The sequence below is a fragment of the Elephantulus edwardii genome, unplaced genomic scaffold, assembly GCF_000299155.1.
Source record: "Elephantulus edwardii isolate Elephantulus edwardi_28Jun2011 unplaced genomic scaffold, EleEdw1.0 scaffold00108, whole genome shotgun sequence".
Classification (NCBI taxonomy): domain Eukaryota; kingdom Metazoa; phylum Chordata; class Mammalia; order Macroscelidea; family Macroscelididae; genus Elephantulus; species Elephantulus edwardii.
Window position 1 is genome coordinate 1,543,988 of NW_006399858.1, and position 22,923 is coordinate 1,566,910.

Sequence of the window (22,923 nt, forward strand, 5' to 3'; positions counted from 1 at the left end):
AGCCTGGACTTCCGGCAGTTCTCTGCTGATGTGCTGTTCTAATCAAAGTGTAACTAGGGACACAAAAGTACTTATACATAAAAGGTCTAAACACTACTGAAATAAACTAAAAGAGACCTAATTAAATGGGGAAAAAAATGTACCTTGTTCATAAACAGGAAAACTTATTATAGTGAAAATGAACATCTTACCAAAAGAAATTTACCAGATTAATACAAGCCCACTACAGATACTAAATTTCTTTTTCAAAGAGATAAATATAACAGTGTTATTATTGTTGTTATGTGCTGTTGAGTTGTCTGCAACTCATAGCGACCCTATGTACAACAGCCCTAATCCCCGCTCTATCTTGCAACAATCTCACTCTCTCTGATACACCTACCCCCATTACCCCAGTCACTGAATCAGCCATTTCATGGAGGGTCTTCTTCTCCTGTGGTGTCCCTCCACCCTCCCAAGTGTGATGTCTTTCTCCAAGGACTGATCCCACTGTGGAAGATGTCCAAAATATCTCAGATGAAGTTTTATAAACCTTGCTTCCAACCTGGAGGCAAGGAGCAGCCTGGCTTCACCCTCTCCAGGATGAACTTGTTTGTTCTCCTAGCAGTTCATTGTATATTCATTCAATACTCTTCCCCAGCACTAAAGCTCAAAGGCATCAATTCTCTTTCTATCTTCCCTTGTCATTGTCCAGCTTTCTGAAGCATAGTGACTAATTGAAAAGACCATGGCCTGCATCAGTCACACCTTAGCTTGAGCAATAGGCAAGGTTATTTGAAAAGGAAAGCAATCCCAAATGAGCAAAGCACTTCTGAAAAACAAACATGAAGTAGGAAGCATAAAGCTCCCTGACATCAAAACCTACTACACAGTGTTAATAACCAAAACAGCAATGTACTGATACAATGACAGATATATAGACCAATGAAACAGAATTGAGATCCCAGAAATTAACCCATTTCACTGAAACTGAGGAACACCTGAAACATCTGCTACAGAAAGAAAAGGACTGTAGTCTTCAATATGGATTAAAGTTCGACAGCAAGAAAACAAGATTCTCATCACTGGGCCCATAGGCAGCACCATGATAGATGGAGAAAATATGAGTTTGTTAACAATTTCAGCTCGCTCAGATCCACAACTAACATTCTCGGAACCAGCAACCATAAAATCAAAACACAAATTGAATTAGGAAAGTCTCCTGTCGGGGACCTCTGCAGATTAAGCACAAAAATGTCAGTCTGGAGCCTAGGTTGCACTTGATCCAGGCCATGGTCTTCACAATTACTTACTGTGCATTAGATAGTTGGACAATTACTAAGGATGACTGAAGAAGAATTGATGTCTTTGAATTGTGGTGCTGGAGAAGAGTCTTGAACATACTGTGGTCCACTAAGAAAACAAAGAGGTTTGTCTTGGAGAGGCTGAGACCAAGTTTCTCCTTGGAGGCTAGGATTTTGAAGCTCCATCTCATATACCTTTGGCACATAGCCAGGATGTTCCAAGGACCTCATACTTGGAAGGGTGAAGGGACACCGCAAGAGAGAAAGACCTTGAGTGAGATAGAATGACATAGTGACTGGGGTAATGGAGGAAAGTGTGTTGGTGACAGTCAGATTGACTCAGGATAGGACAGGGTTCAGAGTTGTTGTGAATTGGGTCACTGTTAGTCACAGGGAACTTGACAGCACATAACAACAACAACAACACTTATGGTAAACTGATATTCAATAAAGAAACACAATCTATCAAATGGTGAAACAATAACCTCTTCAACAAATGGCGTTGGTGAAACTGAACTTATACTTGCAGAAAGCTGAAGCAGATTCCACATCGAACACCATACACAAAAATCAACTTAAAAATGGATCAGAGACCTAGGGGTTAAGATCAAAATGATAAAGATCTTAAGAGATAAAATGGATGAACCTTAGAAGACCTGGCCTATCATTTAAATAGGCTGGCAATACAGAAATGCACAACTAGGAGAAGATAATATCAATGAATGGGACCCTCTAAAGATTAAGTTTCTGTGTTCATCAAAACCTTTTCTGATAGAGTAAAAAGAAAATCAACTGACAGAAAAAAATATTTGGCCATGATGACATCTCAGACAAGAGTCTCATAACAAAAAATTTACAGAATACTAGAAGGAATCTCCAAGAAGAAGACTAAGAACCCCATTACAGAATGGACAAAAGTCATGGAAAGACCTTTCACAGAGGAAGACATTTGGAATGGCCAACAGATACATGAAGAAATACTCAAAATCCTTGTCAATAAGAGAGATGCAAGTCAAAACTATAATGTAGCATTGGCAATGTTTCACAGGACCACAAACAATAAATGTTGGAGAGTGTATGGAGAGAGTAGAACTCTCATACAAAATGGAAAAATCATTCTGGAAATCAGTTTGATGTGTCATCAAAAAGCTAAACATAAAAAATAAATAAAAGCTGAATATAGAGATTCCAAATGATCCATCTATACCACAGCTAGGAATATAATTCAAGGAAAACAGAACTAAGATACAAACGGACATTTTTACATTGATGTTCATAGTAGCATATTCACAATGGCAAGAACATATAAACAACCCAAATGGTCATCAGCAAATACCTGGACTAAGAAACTGTGGTGCATTCACATGATGGAATATTATGCATCACTCAGGAGCAATGATTTGATAAACATTATATAATGGGAGAAGCTAGAGAGCTTTATGCTGAATGCACTAACTCAGATGCTTAATAACAAATACTATATAAGATCATTACTATAAAAAAACAGAAAGATAATCAGTGAGATGTGTATGGATAAACAAAAAGGGAAGAGGAGGGGTGGGGGCTGAGTATGGGGCAGAAATGAAATCACGGGGTCAAAGAGTTTGGTGGGTGGAGGGAGAGAGGGGGGAAAAGTGTACATGATTGTAACACAATAAATTTTTTTCCTCTAAAAAAATAAATAATAAGAAGAGGCTGACTTTTTAAAACTTGGACAAGCTGTTTGGCTAAGGAAGTGGGGCCAATCAGAACTCACCTCCAAGACTTGAAGTTAAAGAGAGTTTGAAAGTGTGCTCACTTGTAGTGATCTCCTGGATCCACTGGAGTAGAAATAGGAGGTAAACAACAATGAAAAGACAGGCTGATGTTGTGTGTTTTCCTTCAGCACTGTCCATTTAGGATGTAAAGATGTACAGAAAAGCAAAACAGGGTTGTTGGTATAAGGAGTCATGAGAACTCCTGGCTTATATACTTGGTCTCATGTGAGGCTAAGTCTAAGAGAAGGAGCCAACAGGTCCACAGAGAAGTGTGTACTTATGAATTTGGGGCTGATGTCCATTTGAAATCAGCCACAAACGGCTGAGGATAAGTTGACCACAACCCAACCAAATGAACAGAAAATTCTGTGAACTAGTGATTGCTGCAATTTGATAGCTTGCTTTAGACTGGACTTAGCTTGTGGATGCAGATGCTCAAAGTTTCCAAATTGAACAGATCTTTCAGCCAAGGGATATGCTTGTTCTCTTAGACTACTGGTTTGATAGAAAAGTGGAATTCAGAAGCTGATTATTGAAAATGGAAATATTCAGCTCTTTAGCTGCTTGGAATATACCCTGAAAAAATGGGAACAGAGATACAAAAGGAGACTTGTACATCAATGTTTATAGCAGCATTATCCATCATTGCAAGAACATGGAAACAGCCCAAATGTCCAACCACAATCAGAAGGATTGAGAAATTATGGGACATTCACACAGGGGGATACTACACAGCAAGCAAGTACAATGCTTTTGTAAGTTACTAACGTAACTTAGGAGGGACCGGAGAGTATTATACTATGTGAACTAACTCAGTCCCATAAGGACAAATACTGTATAAGTCCATTATTGCAGAATGTATATAAGAATTCAAATGGGGGAGGGAGGGATGCAGAGGATTGAGGATGGGCAGGCGGTAGGGGAAATAATCATAGCGTCACACAATATGATGGGTAGAGGGGGTAAAGGAAATGGGAAAGATCGTTTTAAAAAACAATGTATACACACTTTGTAAATAAATCAATAGAAAATAAATGTTTCACTTTAAAAACAAAAGGGAATATTAAGATATGAGGCTTGAAATACGTATTTTCACAAACACAATTATTAATAAGATGATTGTAAGGGAGAAACCCCCCACAATATACATAAACATAATACAATACAATTGAAAGATGGTATAAAACACTATCTAAAGAGGAGAAAACTGCACATAGCCAGGGTTAGGGGGAGAGCACAGAGCCATAAGTGTGTCTCTGAAAGAGCCAAAGAGAGTAAGAGTAGTATAGCTGCTCATCGTCCCAGAGAAGAAAGCAGATAAAAAGCTATAATCTAGCCCCAAGTTGCCTCTAGAGCCATCACAGTGTCAGCAAGAGAGTCATTTCTTTGTTGCTGACTCACAGATACACATTTATGGTGCCAGCAAAGGAGTTTATTAGGAAAGAATGCTAGAGAGTGAGGGAGGCAAATAATAACACCCAATGCAAATCCAAGTTTTAGCCCATGTTCCAAGGTACAATTCTTCAATTAATCTGTGCTCAGGTTTTAGTTCAGCAGTTAAATCCAAATTATCCAGCAAGATTTGCCTCAGAGCAATTATATTTAACTTCTTCAAACATCTGTCAAGAACAATAAAAATCTGTATCTGCAGCTTTATCTCAGGGCTCCTCTGCTTACACCTTGCCACAATTTCTCCACAGCAATACCCCAGTATCTCCGCCACCAGGGTCTCATTCTCTCTAGGGTCTTGCTCCATTTTCCCTTACGTCTTGCTGCCACAAGTCTTGCTTGTCTCAACTCTTGCTGCCCAGTGTGGGAAGCTCTCTTTCTCTTATCCTATTCCACAGCTGTTGATGATATGTAAGACCATGTGCCTACTACCATTAAGGTAGCTGGAAATAAGAGAAGGATAACTGTGAAAAATTAGCTAAAGAAAAAAGCCAACTTTTAGGTTAACATCACAAACACAGTTTGTATAGATGAGAGAAAAAAATAAAGTAAGAGTTAATTTTTTTGTCAAAGATAAACACAATATATATTTTCTCTGAAATGATGTTCCTATAAATTAATAGGGATTATTTTCCCCATCTATGTGGTAACTTTTCATAGAAAAAACACTATTTCCAGTAATGGACAATACAAACCGCATGCCTGTTCTTCTTCGTGATTTTTTTTAAGTGAACTTTTGTCACTGTTGATGATTTCCTCATCCCTTTTCCCTTTAAAGTAATTTTTTCACCAAGCATCTTGTACTCCCTTCTTACTCTCTCAATTGTGAGTGACTTCTTCAACTCTTTATTCTCACCCTAAAAATTGCACTCAATGCCCTGTTCTTCAATGAGCCCTCCAGATCAATACTATATTAGAGTTGTACTAAAGTAAAACCAAACTATTGTATGATTTCCATTGATAGTTTGTGGCATTTAAAAAAAAATCTTTACAAAAGATACTGATTTAAGCAAAAACCCAAACCCCACTGTTGTAAACTTGGTTCCTAATGTTCTGAACTTTTACTAAGCAGCCATACATATAGTGCACAACACTTCCAGGACTTGTAATGCTGGTTCAAGATTGTTCTAATCCATTAGCAAGAGTTCTGGTGCCATGGTCCTCAGTGTGTATGTTGCCATCCAAAAGGTTGGCTTCAAGACTGGAATATCAAATGTTTGGAACTGTTCTTGCTGTGTACAATCAAGTCAGAATGGACTCATAGCTAACCCTCCAACAGGTTTTCAGAGGCAGTAATTGCACAAAAGAAGATTGCTCATCTTTATTTTACAGAACAGCTGGTGGATTTGAACCACATATTTGGAAGCAGGAGTGGAATCCACTTGCTTCCTAAACAACATACATCCGGAAACTATGAACTTTGATAAGTGTCAATAATTAGAGAAAGGCTTCAGGCCTTTTGTTCATAGGGTCACTATGAGTTGTGCTCAACTCAAAGAAAATCAACAATAAAAATCTTTGCTATGGTGGCACAGCTCCTTCCATCAGGCCATGAGAGCTCCATTTGGAATCAATAGATGCCTCAAGAGAAGAAAGAGAGGCAAAAACTCACAGTCATAAAAACCTAATGGGCAGTTACAACTATTCCAGGGCAGTAAATTTGAGTATTTTGAATATAATAGGCAGAGATACATTCAGAAGTCATTAAGGTTTCTTCCTCTGAAAAACAAACAATCAAACAAAACCAACACTGACAAATCCAGTACTGTGCCTGGCAAATGATAAAGAAGCTCAGAAATGGATTACCACCTTTTGGAGAAGAAAAAAAACAAACAAACATAGCCTTCATGAAGGCTTGAGTTTTGTAGATTTTTCTTGCATTAGATTGTTCGTTAATTACTTTATGGCCAATAACACAATACCTATCAGCTGCATTGAAAGAAACAATTAGAGATGGTTCTCCAAGTTCTTTCTGCTTGTTGACTTTCTCCTCTAGTGTATAATTTCTAAATTTTTGCAGATCAATACATTATTGTCTACATGATGATGAACTTCATCAAAATAAGAACAGGTAAACAATCTACTTGAAAATGCTGGACATATTTTAAAGATAGTTAACATGGGGAAATTTTACCTTCTCAAATGTGCTCCAAATGTTGATACATATTCCATTTACTAATTATTCAAATATTCTACAATGACCATTTTTAAAGAAAAAAAGAAAAAGAGATTGTTACTGAGAAATAAATTATGGTACAATTCCTTCATAAAAAAATTGTAATTAAGAAAGAATGTAAAGAAAAAATTATATAATTTCTTTCAAACTTTAATTTTGAAATTGTTCCATAAATTGTTGCATAAAAGATTAAATCTCAAGCTAACTTTCAACATAGCTGAGTTGTAGTAAAAAGACGTACTGTGGAAGATCCTTAGCCTAAAGCAATGGGATACAAACCCACAGTCTATAAGTGCAAGCAATCCAAACTCACAAAATTGTACCTGATCAAAGTAAAAACTGACTTACAAATTAATAAAAAATTACATCTGTAAAAATGTATTAATAAGTGTCTATAAAAATTTAACAAGCTACATATAATCCAAAGAACTCTGGTCTCTTCTTATTGTTGTTGTTAAGTACTGTCGAGTTGCAGGCGACTCATAGCGACCCTATGAAGGAGAGTCCTCGATGATTGGGTGCCTTTCATCCTCTCTCCAGGTTCATAGGGTTTCCGGAGGCAAGCTATTATGGAAGTGGATGCCACTCCTCCTTCCACGCCTGTTTTAATTGTAGAACTCCACCCCGCTCTCTGTACACATTGGGTAGCCAACCATTAAAGCATCTGACACTTCAGTGTCACAGTGTTCAGCTTCACAGCAACCAAAAGTGACCGCTGTACAGCAAATTGTACACCAGGGCTATATGACCTAGAGGAATGTCTAAACAAAAACAATGGAAGACTGGACCGAGGGCGGCAGTCCCGAGGGCCCTTTTGGTCTTGAAGCCACTGCTGCCTTCAACCCAAGGCCAAGCCTGGCTTGCCTGGCTCCTGGAGGCAAAGTAGTCCTTCTCTAGAGACTGCCGCAACACCCACGCACACAGCATCATACTCTCTGGCAAAAGGATCATAGCCACCCTGGGTGGAGCAGACCTGAGAGAACATGGCCACCTCTTTTCCCTCTTCTCCTTTTGGGCTTGAAGCCGCTCCTGCCTTCAACCCAAACTGTGCTGTAATCCTGAAGGCACATGGTTCAATTCAACCAGCTGTTGAGAGTGAGAAGGATGGGCAATTTCCTCCCATGTTAGCCGGTTTTCAAAGTTGTCTATAAAAAACCCACTGAAAGGTCAGCTATGGGTCACTCACTTGCACAAAATAACAATAAATTGTGTAATCAAATGTATGTAATATTCAGATTGTAATGTCATGAGGTCCACCATTGATTTCCAACGAAAACAAGTTGAGGCATGCTTTTCTGGAATATATATAGCTGTTTTACTCTTTGACTAAAATATAAAAAATTATATAAGGCTTTTATAATGATAATGTACTATTCTAATGTGCAAGAGCCTATGGTGATGAAGGAAGAAGCTCAAGCTGCTTTGAAGGAAATAGCAATAAATAAGGCCCCAGGAATAGATGTTATACCAACTGAAGTATTTCAGATAACAGATGTTGCCCTGGATGTGCTCACCAAGTCGTGCCAAGAAATCTGGAGAACAACCACTTGGCCAACTAAGTAGAAGAGATCTATATTTGTTCCCATTCCAAAGAAGGGTGACCCAACTGAGTGTGAAAACTACAGAACATATCATTGATTTCACATGAAAGCAAGATTCTACTGAAGATTATCCAAAAACGACTGGAACAGCACATCAGCAGAGAATTGCCTGAAGTCCAGGCTGGGTTTAGAAGGGGTCGTGGTACTAGGGATATTGTTGCTGATGGTAGATTGATCTTGGCTGAAAAAAAGGAATACCAGAAGAATGTCTATCTGTGTTTCATTGATTATGCAAAGGCATTTGTCTGTGTGGATCATAACAAACTGGGGCTGACTCTGAGAAGAATGGGAATCCCTGAACATTTAATTGTGCTAATGTGAAACCTATACTTGGACCAAGAGGCAGTAGGCAGACCAGAGCAGGGTAACACTGCATGGTTCAAATTTGGGAAGGGTGTACGCCAGGGATGCATCCTGTCTCCATACCTTTTCAACATGTATGCAGAGCAGACTATCCAGGAGGCTGGGCTCTTTGAGGAGAATTGTGGCATCAGGATTGGTGGAAGATCTACTAACAATCTACGTTATGCAGATGACACAACCCTGCTTGCTGAAACTGAGGAGGACCTCATGCACTTGCTGCAGAGGGTCAAGGACTGCAGCCTTCAGTATGGACTGAGGCTCAGTGTCAAGAAGACAAAGATTATCACCACTGGACCAATTGGCAGCATCAGGATGGATGGCGAAGAGATTGAGAGTGTTCACAGCTTCAGTTTGCTCGGCTCCACAGTCCACACTCTTGGCACCAGCAGTCAGGAAATCAAAAAGTGTATCGTGATGGGAAAGTCTGTGGTTAGGGACCTCTAAAGTACTCAAGAGCAACAGTGTCTCTCTGGAGACTAAGGTGCGCTTGATACAGGCCATGGTCTTTGCAATCACTTGTTATGCATCAGAGAGTTGGACATTGACTAGGAAGGGCAGAAGGAGAGTTGATGCCTTTGAGCTGTGGTGCTGGAGAAGGGTACTGAATGTACCATGGACTGCCAGGAAAACAAACAGATTCATCCTGGAGAGGATTAAACAAAGCAACTCCTTGGAGGCAAGGATTCTGGGGCTTCGTCTGACATACTTTGGACATGTTGCCAGGAGGGACGGGTCCTTGGAGAGGGATATCACGCTTGGGAAGTGGAGGGACGGCGCAGGAGGGGAAGATGAGATGGATTGATTCGGTGACTAGGGTAATCGGGATGGGTGTGTCGGAGGTAGTGCAGCTGGCACAAGATAGAGCAGGGTTTAGGGCTGTTGTGCATAGGGTTGCTATGAGTCGCAAACGATTCGACTGCACATAACAACAACAACAACTATTCTAATGCAGCCACCAAAAGGCCATTTGGTCAAAAAATGTCCCACTTCTGAGTCACAACTGCTTTAAATAAAAGGCCCCACCTTATTAGCTGGAAGACATCACTTTTTCTTGCAATTCCCAAGAAAGGTGACCTAAGAGAATGTGGAAAATATTGAACAATGTCATTGACATCACATACAAGCAAAATATTGCTGTAGATCACCCAAAAATGGTTACAGCAGTACATTAACAGAGAAGTGTCAGAAGTTCAGGCTGATTTTATAAAAGACTATGGTAACAGGGATATCAACTCTGATGTCATATGGATCCTGGCTGAAAGTAAAGAATATCAGAAAAATGTCTATTTATACTTTATTGACTATGCAAAGGCATTTGGCTTTGTGCATCATAACAAACTATGACTAATATTGAAGAAAAACATGCACCCTAGAAGACTTAACAGTCTAAACCTATTCCTCAACAAAGAGACTGTTGTGTGAACAGAAAAAGGAAATATTGTTATTTGTCTTCGAGTCAACTATGACTCATAAGACTCTTTGCACAATAGCTCTGAACTCTGCTCTATCCTGAGCCAATCTCACTGTCTCAGACACACCGATGTTCCTCACTACCCAAGCTATTGTGTCAATCCATCTCATCTTGTGTCTTCTTCTCCTGTGCTGTTCCTTCCTTGACCCTTCCAAGCATGATATCCTTCTCCACAGACCGGTCCCTCCGACTACATACTCAAGAATGTGAGACAGAGTCTCAAAATCCTTGCTTCCAAGGAGCAGCTTGTTTCACCCTCTACAGAACAGGGATGTAAGTTCTCTTGGCAATCGGAGGTATTTTTAATACTCTTCTCCAGCACCGCAACTCAAAGGCTCAATTCTTCTGTCATCCATGGTCACAGTCCAACTCTCTGATGCATAGCAAATAATTGTGAAGACCATGGCCTGGATCAGGTACACCTTATTCTCTAGACTGATATCCTTGATCTTCAAAACTCTGGAGAGGTTCATTACAGCAGATTTTCTTAATGCAACTCGTCATTTGATTTTCTAACTGCTTGTGCCAAGACTGTTTGTTGATGGTGGAATTGAGCAAGCTGAAATTGTTAGCATTCTCAATCTAGTCTCCATCTATCATGATGCTGCCAATTGGCGCTGTGGTAAGAATCTTCATTTTTTTATGAAAAACTACAATCCATATTGCAAACTACAGTCCTTGACCCTCTGCAGCAAATACATCAGGCCCTTCTCAGTTTTAGCAAGTAAGGTCATGTCATCTGCATAATACAGGTTTGTTGGTAAGTCTTCCTCCATTCTGATGCCACATTTCTCCTCATAAGTCCAGCCTCTCAAACAATACGTTTGGCATACAAATTGAAAAAGTATGGAGACAGGACACATCATTGATGCACTTCTTTTCCGTTTTTGAACCATGCATTTTTTCCTTACTCTGTTCTGCCTCCTGGTTCAAGTACAGGTTTTACATGAGCCCAATCAAGTTTTCTTCTCAAGGTTAGCCACAATTTGTTGTGATCCATGCAGGCAAATGTCTTTGCATAGTCAATGAAACGCAAAAAGACATTCCTCTGGTACTCTCTGCTTTCAGTCAAGATCCATCTGATATTGGCAATAATGTCCCCAATGTGATGGTCTCTTCTAAACCCAGCTTGTATTTCTGGAAGTTCTTTGTTGATGTACTGTTCCAGTCACTTTTGGATAATCTTCAGCAGGATATTAATCTGTTGGATCATTTTTTTAAATGAGAATAAGTATGGATCTTTTGCAGTTAGTTGGCCAAGTGGTTGTTCTCCAGATTTCTTGGCACAACCCTGGTGAGCAGTTTCAGAGCTGGAGCTATTTGTTGAAATATATCAATTGGCTTTCCATCCAATCCTGGGGACTTGTTTTTGCCAATTCCTTCAGAGCAGCTTGATCACACTCCTTCATCACCTCTTGTACAGAAGTTGTTTCATGAAATATTTCTGTGTTGGCCAGTTCTTTTTTGTACACTGACTTTGTGTACTCCTTCCATTCTTTTATGATGCTTCCTGAATCATTCAATGTTTGGCCCATAACATCCTTAAGTCTTATTACTCAAGGTTTGATTTGTTCTTTAGGTCCTTCAGCTTAAGAAATGCTGAGAGAGTTTGACCCTTTTGATATTTTTATTTTAACTCTTTTTATATTTTACTATAATAATTTGCTTTGTCTTTCTGAGCTACCCTTTGAAATCTTCTGTCTGGCTCCTTAACTTTCTGGTTTCTTCCCTTTTCTTTGGCTTCTTGGTATTCTAGTGTAATATTCAGAGTCTATTTAAATATCCTTCAGAGTCTATTGCAACATTCATTTTGATTTCTTCTTCCTCTTTTGTCTTTGTAATGACCTTTTGCATTCTTCATGGATAATATTTTGATATCCTTCTACAGACCATCTGGCCTTCACTGATTAGTGTCCAAAGCTTCAAACCTGAGATGGCTTTTGAATTCAAGTGGGATAGACTCAAGGTCAAATTTTGGTCTTGTGGATTTGATTTCATTTTCTTTAGTCTTTGAACTTGTCTATGAGTAGTTGATTGCCACAATCAGCACCTGGCCTGGTTTTCACAGTTGATATTAAGTTTCTTTAATGATTTTTTTCACAGATGTAGTCAATCTGGTTCCTATGCAAACCTTTGCGATAAGAAGTGTCTTTTCCTAATAGAATTCCCTTTGATTATTTATCAAGGATAATTTCAATATATTTATATGAATGTATTTATTTTTGCTGCATTAATTTACTTGTCTATTTTTTAAAAAAGATGAAACACTTATTGCCACATAAATGTTATATACATTTTGAATTTTCTATTACAGTAACAGAAAAAATTTGAAATTCTTGCTGCTGGTTGAAAACGTTTATCAATAACACCTTGAATTTGACACAGGATACAAATCTTCAATAAACAAACAATGGAAACTGGAGAATATTTTTTGAGGTCCATGTATATAGTAACCATCAATATTTCTTACAAAAATTATTTTCAGTGACTAAATCATTGACAATACAAAACTCTATTATTTTTTTCCAGCCTCATTTCTGTCACCAAGCCCTTGGTTTCTGACTACTGATCCTTCTCCATTGCCAGCTTTTGCATTATAGTTACTCATCATTAATAGTACATGTGTGTTACATGCTCAATTGATTTCTGATAGCAAAAGTTGGTTAAAAATTTCTATTTCCTCCTTTGGTTGTTGATGCATATATTTGAGGGATGGTGGTTTTGAGAGGTGTCCCTTTTTATGTATATGAATGTTATCTTGTCACTCACAACATTGTATTTCAAGGTGTTTTGATTTGTTTTGTTTTTAATGTCTAACCACAAATTAATGGATTGAGAAATTATAGTACATTCACAAAATGGAACACTATGCAGCACACAGGAGCAACGATTTTGTAAATTATTAACTAAGTTGGGAGGGACTGGAGAGTATCATGCTGTGTGAACTGGCTCAGCATGGACAAATGTAAGGGTCCAAGGGGGGTGGGAGAGGGTGGAAGTAGAGGGATCAGGAATTATAAAATTTGATGGGTGAGGGGGTGAGGGAAATTGGGAGAATTTATTCTCAAAAACAATGTTTTCAAATGTTCAAATGTTATAAATAAACTAGTGTGTGTGTGTGTGTGTGTGTGTGTGTGTGTGTGTGTGTATAAAGATGGATCCAGAAATGTTCTTTTTAACTATGAATACTACTCCATTATTCCTCACCTTTTTATTTCCAGCATAGCATATCTAATGATCTGATTCAAAATGTCCAATCCAATCCATCTCATTCAGCCAACAGCTGTTGTTGTTATTGTGTACTATATAGTTGGAACTGACCCATATTTGACCTTCTAGTGTGTTTTCAGAGGCAATTGGTTGCATGAGAGGAGATTGCCCATCCTTCTCCCACCGTGGAAGCACCTGGCAGCCTTGAACCTGTGCTTTCAGGACTGCACCACAGCTTCTTGCCACTATGCCACCAGACCTTCCTAGCCAATGCTTAGTATGTCAATAGTTAGGAATTTCATTTCTTACTTAACAACAGCCAATTTGCCTACATTCATACTCTTAACATATTCCAATAACTAGTGTCTGCTTGCAAGTATTCCTCCTCATTTGTGTTTTTCAACTGAATTCTCAGCCTCAGGTGCCATATCTGCTAATCGAACTTAAGTGCACTCTGTTGTGAATAGGGTTTTCAAAGGCCTGCTATTTTGGAAGTGGATGGCCAATCTTTCTTCCCTACTCTGTTTTAATTTAAACGTTCAGCTTATGGAAATACCCAACAGAAAAGCATTTTACCCAGAAAGCAGATGAAGTACACTTCCTATTACAAAAGTTACCAATTACGTGTTTGTTCTCATCCCTCTCCCCTGCCTTTGGTGCTTGTAATTTGGTTCTGCCCTGACCCTGCTCTGCCAGCCTCCACTTCCTTCAGCATCCACTTCTGCCCTTGCTCTTCCAACCCTACCTTGCCTAGTCAGCACTCCCTACACGTTTCCCCTAGCCAACCCTAGATATGGTGACTCGGGCTTCCAGGCACTTCTGTGATGCTGGTCTTTCCTGATGCTGTTCCACACTGTCTTGAGGCTGTTGTCATTGCTGCTCCTTTTCCTTGTGCAGCTGCTGCTGACCCCACCTCTGGTCTCTTGAGAGATTTCCATCCACAACTGCTGGTAGCCACTGCCTATCTGCTGCTTACCTCTCTCATGTCTCTTGACTAGCTATGTCACTACTGCCTCACATAAACAACATAATATTGAGAAACAGAATGGAAAATGAAACTATACTCAATTTTAAGACTTCCTATAAAACTAAATAATTAAGAAAAAATCGTTCTTGCAAAATAATAGAAAAATCAATGCAACAGAAAATAAATATATTTATAGAAATATAATGAAATGATCTTTGATAAAGAAAGGCAATTCCATTAAGAAAAGACAATTTTTATAGTAAATGGTGTTGAAATAAATGGATAGTCATCTGTCTTCTTGTTGTTGTATACTAGCAAGTTGGAACCAACCCATAGCTGACCCTCCAACAGGTTTTCAGAGATATTAAATTGCACAGGAGCTTGCTTATCCTTCTCCAATGGAGTAGCTGGTGAATTCAAAATGTGTGCCTTTGATATAGTAGCATAACTTCTTACAACTAGCCCACCAGAGCCTTTACCATGGATCAAAAAATTCATCAATTAATCTACATAAAAAATGTAAATAAAAATTAGTTTAAAATTAATTATAGAGTCAATTGTAAAACACAAAACTATAACATTTTTACAAGGTACATAGAAAAAAACCCTGTTTAGATAACTTTGAGTATGATGGTGTTTTATATAAAATTCACAAACAAACAAAAAATTAGTGCTATTAAGTGAATAAAAATCCCTAAAATATAGACTGGGAGACCTTATTTGCAAAATACATATCTGATAATGAATTTATAACTAAAAAATTCAAAGATGTTTTAAGACTCAATTACTACAAAAGAAACAACAAAATGTAGAAAAGTCTGAATAGAAATATCACTCAAAAACCCCCCAATTCATTAATAAGGATATAAAAAAATATCCACATAGTATGTCAACAGAAAATGGGGAGAGAAAAAAAATTTAAAAAACCTCCACAAAACAAAAAATATCTCTGCTGTCAAGGTGATTCCAATTCATGGTGACACTTCATTTTCCAAAGCTAGAAATCTTTACAGGATAACACTACCCATATTTCACCCAAGATGTAGCCCATGGATTAAAAGTGCTTACCTTTTGGTTAGCAGGTCAGAACACAAGGCACCACTATGCCACCAGAGAGCCTTCATATGTCAATAGGGAATTGTAAAGCAAACCAACAGGATACCACTTAACAACTATCAATGTAGTTAAAATCCAAAATTGTTGTTGTAGTATTGTTATGTGCCATTGAGTTCACTACAACTCAAAGTGACCCTATCACAATAGCTCTGAACCCTGTCCTATCCTGAGCCAGCCACCTTCTTTCACTACTCCAGTCACTGTGTCAATCCATCTCATCTGGGCTTTTCCTGTCCTGCATTGCCCCTATACGTTTCCAAGCATGATTTCCTTCTCCAAGGACTGGTACCTCTTGGCCACGTGCCCCAAGTATGTGAGATAGAGCTTGAAAATCCTTGAATCTACTGTAGATATCAAGAAATAGGACACAAATTACACACAACAACTTATTAATTAGATGTTGTTGATGTTCTGTGCCATCAAGTCACATGTGCCTCAAAGCAACCCTATGTACAACAGCCGTAAACACTGATCTCTCTTGCTAACCTTATTGTTTCTGACACAGCTATCCCCATTGCCCCAGTGATGGAATCAATCCATCTCATTGAGGGTCTTCCTCTCCTACACTGTCCCTATACCCTCCCAAGCATAATGTCCCTCTCTAAGGACTGCCCCAGCCTTTGCCACATGTCCAAAGTATATGTCATAGGGAGCTTCAGAATCCTTGCCTACAAGGAGCAGCCTGGCTTCACCCTCTCCAGGTTGAACTTGTTTTCCTAGCAGTCCATGGTATATTCAACACTCTTCCCCTACTCCATTTTGGTACAGTAATTCTGAGTATTTCCTTCATCTTCTTTTAAATACTTCATAGATAATTCAAGATTTTGCCAAAATCTTGACTTAATAGAGGCGTATTTTTAAATAGCATTATTAATCTTTGTCACCCTGTTTTCAATATTTTTTTTTTTCTTCAAGGGGCATACTCTATCGAGAAGTTTCTCTTAGTGAGGTCTGGGGAAAACATGTCCAGTTAATGATTGGTTTTGACATTTCTAGTTATGCAATAATATGTAACTGGAATGTTGTTTCTATACACTGGAGATGCAAAATTCTGGACACTACAAAATCAATCATTCAGGCAAGAATGGTGAAACTTTATGTCACATACTTTGGGAATATTTTCAGGAGGAATCAGTCCTTAGAGAGGTACATCTTGCTGGAAAAAGTAGAGGATTATTAAAAGAGAGGAAGCCCATCAAAGATATGGGTTGATATACTGACTACCACACCATATTTGAGCCTCTTTTTTAAGGTACCTTTGGGTATAATTCAAACTTCAGTCTTTAGGCTAATAGCTAAGTGTATTTGTACCATGCAGAAACTCTATTTGCACACTGCAAATGTGTGATTTCACTTTTGCTACTCATTCCTTCATGCTCTTGAACTGAGGAGACTTTGATTAAAGTCACTTCATCTAATCCTATTATTTTAAAATATGTATGCTTGCACTTTGAGAAATTTCTACTAGACCGGTGTGATGGGAAAGCAGCACTGAAGCAGAAGAAGGTAACTTTCAGAATGGCAGCTCTAAAAATATCCTCTCTCCTTTTGTTCTCCTTCTTTGCTTTTGCTTTAAACACGTATGCCCTGACTCATTGCTTTACCTTTCCATGATTAGTCCTACAACAGTTTTCTAAGAGCCTAGAGTATGTATAATTTCATCTGTATCTGAGTCCTGGTTGGAAAAGGATTGCTACTAATTCTCAATAATCCATATGTCGTTGTTGTTAAGCGCCGTCAAGTCGCAGGCAACTCATAACGACCCTATGAAGGAGAGTCCTCGACGCTTAGGTGCCTTTCATCCTCTCTCCAGGTTCATAGGGTTTCCGGAGGCAAGCTTTTATGGAAGTGGATGCCACTCCTCTTTCTAAGCTTGTTTTAATCAGGGAGCTCCACTCCACTCTCCGTCTGCATTGGCTAGCCAACCATTAACACATTTAACACATCAGTGTCATAGTGTTCAGCCTCACAGCAACCAAAAGTGTCCTTGGTACTGCAACTTGTACACTAGGGCTATACGACCTAGAGAAATGTCTGAAAAAAAAACAATGAAAGACAGGCCTGAGGGCCATGGATTAAGTCACCCACCTTTGGCTTGGTAGCATCACTTTCTGTCCACTGGGCCAGCTGATCTCTCTCTTGAAGTTGATATTATTGTTGTTAAGTGCCATCGAGTCACAGACGACTCACAGCAACCCTATAAAGGAGAGTCCTCGACACGAGCTAATCCACATACACATCTTTAATAAAAACTATTTTATTTCATTTATATTCTCCTTAATTTCACATTTATCCTCTAAGTTCACACTGAAAACTATTTTTAAAGAAATCATAATATTTCCCTCACTGTCCTTCCAAGTTTCACATTCATTTCTCTAATTTCATTTCCAACTCTGATTAAGAGAAGCATCAGAAAAATATGAGAAAGTTCCTTGTGATTTTTTTGTACTAACCAATTATTCTAATTTGTTCTGTCTCTAAAGAACAAGGTGAAAATCACAAAGCCCAATTATGCGATCCTTCCAAGCAAAGATCGGAGGGTAGTCAGTTCACTAATGAAGCTCACTGTGTATTAAGAGTTGACAGAACGATCATCAGGAATTTTCTTCCCTTAAATTAGGGTTTTTCCGGCAGATGTACATCTTTCATATCAGATAATATATTCTTAAAGTTCATAGAGGTATAGGGTAAATAGAAAAATAAAGGAGGAAGAAGGAAGCAATGCAACATTTTTAAGTAGTAACACAATAATAGAGATATGCTTCTTCCCTGTGGATTCCAGCCTGCTTCATGGACAAAATTTAGCACAGACCATAGCTCAAATCGACCTCACAATTGGCACTGGAGGTAAAAAATCAAAGTGATTCTTGTCTGGTCCAGTACAATGTTGTTATTGTTGACTGCCATCGAGTCAAGAAAGAGACACTAATAAAAGGTCTGAAGCCTTTCTATGGTCGTCATCGTTTCTCCAAGTTCATAGAGTTTCCAGAGGCATGTGGTTTAGAAAGTGGATGCCACTCTTGCTTCCAAACCTGTCTTTCACTGGGAGCTCCACCAAACACTGTCCACCATGGGCATCCATTACGGCATTTGACCCCGCAATGGCACAAGCTTCAGCATCACAACAAACCCAGATTACCTTAGTGCAGAAAATTGACAGAGGAGTGCTGTGAAACTTAGAAGAATATTCCTCCAAAATAAAATAACACTAGCCCCTCAGGTTCAAGCAACTTTTAAGTACAAGGGACATACAACCGATTTTTAAGTATAAGGGAGATATATATATATATATATATATATATATATATATATATATATATACCTTCAAATTTCCCTTACCCCCACAACAAATTGTACAACCTCATAATTAATCAACCTCACCCAGTCCATACATCCTCATCCCTCTGCTTCCACCCTCCCTCTCTGGGATCCTCATACTCATTCTACAATAATGTTTTGTGTAACATTTGTCATCATCAGACTGAGTTAATTCACTCAGCATAATGCTTTGCAGCCCTTCTCAAACTAGGTGATAATTTACAAAATCATTGCTCCTGCTTGCCGTGTAGTATTCCATTTTATGAATGTAACATGATTTCTCAATCCATTCTGAAAAGTTGCAGAAATTTTTAAGGAAGACATAAAATAATACAAAACAAAAATCATGCTTCCTAACAAAAATTGAATAATGCAAACAGCCAAGGGGGGAGACTTAATAAAAGCTTTTAATCAAATTATGTGAAACAAGTGTTATTGAAAAATATAATTTTGTGGTAGGTTTGTTGGAATGTAAAATTGCAAAGGATTGCTTTTAAAAATCCCAAATCAAACCTATTGCCAAAGTATCAATTTTAACTCATAGTGACCCTAGAACTATCCAATAGCTTCTAAGTAGAACTATCCAGTAGGTTCTTAAGACTACAAATTCTTACAGAATGGAACTACAACATTTTTTCTCCAATGGAGCAGGCAGTTAGCTCATGGTTCAAACATCTGATTTCAGTGGTTAGCCTCTGAGAACTTATTTATTGCGCATCTTGGGCTTTTCTTTAAATTATATCTAAAAGTTTAAATTCCATCTTTGACCTAATTCCAAATTAAGAAGGCTCTGTGAATAATGCTGCTATGAACATTGGTTGTACAAGTTTCCATTTGAGCCTCAATTCTCATTTTCTTGGAGTATATTCTAAGCAATAGAATAGCTGGGTCACATGGAATTTCTATGGTACAGTCACACAATGGAATACTATGCAGCATACAGGAGCAGTAATTTCTAAATTACTACCTAACTTGTGTGCCTGGCAGCAAGGCAAGCCAGTCTTGGCCTAGGGTTTAAGCCAGGAGGCAGCCTTAAGCCCAAAGGCAGTTGGGAGATGAGGTGGCCACGTTCTTCCCCGTTGGCTCCTCCCAGGGTCTAGAGAACTTCTCCTTGCCAGAAGGAGCATGGTGTGTGAGCGCAGGAATCGTGGCAAGCTTTTGGAGTCTAGTGCTTTTCAGGGCATGTGTTTGACGTGCAGGTTTGCTCTGTCCCCAGGAGCAAGGCAAGCCAGGCTTGGCCTACGGTTTGAGCCAAAAGGCAGCCTTAAGCCCAAAGGGCCCTTGGGCCTGCGGCCTTCAGCCAGGTTCAAATTGTTTCCCTGTCAAACATTCTTCTAGGTGGTATAGGACTGTTCTGTGCGTTGCTGTACAGAGGTAACTTGTGGTTGCTGTGATGCTGAAGACTGTGACAGTGATGTGCCAATCATGGTAATGGGTACCCATGGTGGACAGTGTTGGCTGGAGCTTCCCGACTAAAACAAATCTAGAAGCAGGAGCGGCATCCACTTCTGAAATGGCTTGCCTCCAGAAACTCTATGTACGAACAGTACTCAGGCCGTTCATTCATAGGGTCGCTATGAGTTGTCTACAACTCGACGACCCCAAACAACAACCACCACTACTTTACCAAGCATGATGCCCTTCTGCAGGAACTAACCCCTTCTGATAAGATGCCCAAAATACATGAAATTAATCTTGCCATCCTCATTCTAAGGACTACTCTGGGTTTACTTCTTACAAAACAGATTTGTTAGTTAGTTCATGGAATATTCAGTGTTCTTTACCAGTATCACAATTCAAAGGTTTTTGTTCTTTTTAGTGGTTATTGTCCAGCTTTCACATGTATAAGAGACAACTGAAAATATCATAGCATGAATCAGGCACTCATTAGGTCTTAGAGGGACATCTTTACTCTTTAGAACTATAAAGAAGCCATTTACAGCAGATTTGCCCAATTCAATATCTCCTTTAATTTATTGGCTATAGCTTCTGTGGGGGATTGATTATGGACTCAAGGAACATGAAATCTTTGAAGACTTAAATATTCTTTCCATTTATCATGATGTTTTTTTACTGGTCTAGTTTTTGAAGATTTTCACTTGTTTTATGTTAAGATGTAATCCATACTGAAGGCTGTGGGTTTTGACCTTCATAAGCAAATGCTTCTCTTAGTTTTCAACAAGCAAATCCATAGAAAAAAACATAAATGAACTATACTTCGCTGTGTACAAATAAAACTCTACATGCACGTATGAAGCAGAAAATATCATGGGGCCACAGTTTGCTCATCTGTCACCAAATTAGTGTCTGAGAAAGGCCCTGAATCTATGAGTAATGACAACTAAGTTTTATTCCTGCTGTAACCTTTTATAGCTGGTTAACCTTGAGATGGAGTTTTCTATCTACCTGGGTCTTAGTTTCCTCATCTCTTGGTGAAGTGTTTTAATTACTTAAACTCTTTGAACTCCCAGAGTTAATATCCTACTTTTAATTTTGTACATGGTGGACAGCAGAGGGCAGAAGCTTATTTGCTCAGTTAGATTACACCTAAAAAAGATAAAATTCTCTTTTCTTATCTCTCTTACCCACTAAGAAGAAAGTTAACATTACATTAAACATCTGCCTGCTTCAGCTATCCAACATTCTAACTGAAGCATTACAAGCATCTGTGAATACATACTCTTAGCCAACACTAATTTAATAATTAATTCAATGACAATCCCACCAAAAGCTATCTACATGTTCAATGCAATCCCAATACATATACCAAATTCATTTTTCAAGGAGATCAAAAGGGAAATTGTTACTTTTATTTGGGAAAGAAAGAGGTCCTGAATAAGCATAGTCTTTCTGAAAAACAAAAATGAAATGGGAGGCATAGCACTCCCTGACCTCAAAACCTACTACACAGGAGTAACCAAAACAGCATGACACTAGTACAATGACAGGCATACAGACCAATGGGACAGAATCAAGAACATAGAAATGGACCCAACTATCTACAGTCAACTGATACTTGAAAAGGAAATAAAACCTCTCAAATGGGGAAATGATAACCTCTTAAACAAATTGTGCTGGTAAAACTGGACTGCTACCTGCTGAAAACTGAAACAGGATCCACATCTCACACCATACACAAGAATCAACTCAAGGTGGATGAGAGACCTGGAATAAAGCCCAAAACCATGAAGTTTATAAGAGACAAAGTGGGATAAAGCTTAGAAAGCCCAGTCTACAGTGCAAAGAGACTGCCAAATACAGCCAGAAATGAACAATCTAAGAAGGATGAAATCGATGAATGGGACGTTCTAAAGATTAAATCTCTATGCTCATCAAAAACTTTTCACAACAGGATGCAAAGAAAACCTATTGACGGGGAAGAAACATTTGGCACTACCACTTCAGATAAGAGTCTCATAACAAAAGTTCACAGAATACTCTTGGACCTCCAGAAGAAAAAGATAATCCAATTTTTAAAAATCTTTTCACAGAGGGGGACATTTGGATGTCCAACAGACATATGAAAAAATGTTCCATATCACTAGCAGTAAGAGAAACACAAATAAAAACCACAGTGAGATACCATTTCACCCCAGTAGCAGTGGCAAAATTTAGCAGGGTAGCAAGTAATAAATGTTGTAGAGGATGTGGTGAGATAGGAACTCTTATACATTGTCGGTAGGATTGTAAAATGGTAAAACCACTCTGGAAGACAGTTTGGTGTTTCCTCAAAAAGCTGAATATAGAAAATAGAAATTCCATATGACCCAGCTATTCCAATGCTCGGAATATTGTTGTTGTTGTTGTTAAGTGCCGTTGAGTCACAGGCAACTCATAGGGACCCTACGAAGGAGAGTCCTTGACGCTTGGGTGCCTTTCATCCTCTCTCCAAGTTCATAGGGTTTCCGGAGGCAAGCTATTATGGAAGTGGATGCCACTCCTCCTTCCACGCTTGTGTAATTGGGGAGCTCCACCCCACTCTCTGACCGCATTGGGTAGCCAACCATTAACGCATTTGACACATCCGTGTTACAGTGTTCAGCCTCACAGCAACCACAAGTGACCGTGGGACGGCAACTTGTACACCAGGGCTATACGACCTAGAGGAATGTCTGAACAAAAACAACGAAAGACTGGCCTAAGGGCCACGAACTAAAAGTCACCCACCTTTGCTTTGGTCACATCGTTTTCTCTTCACTGGGCCAGCTGATC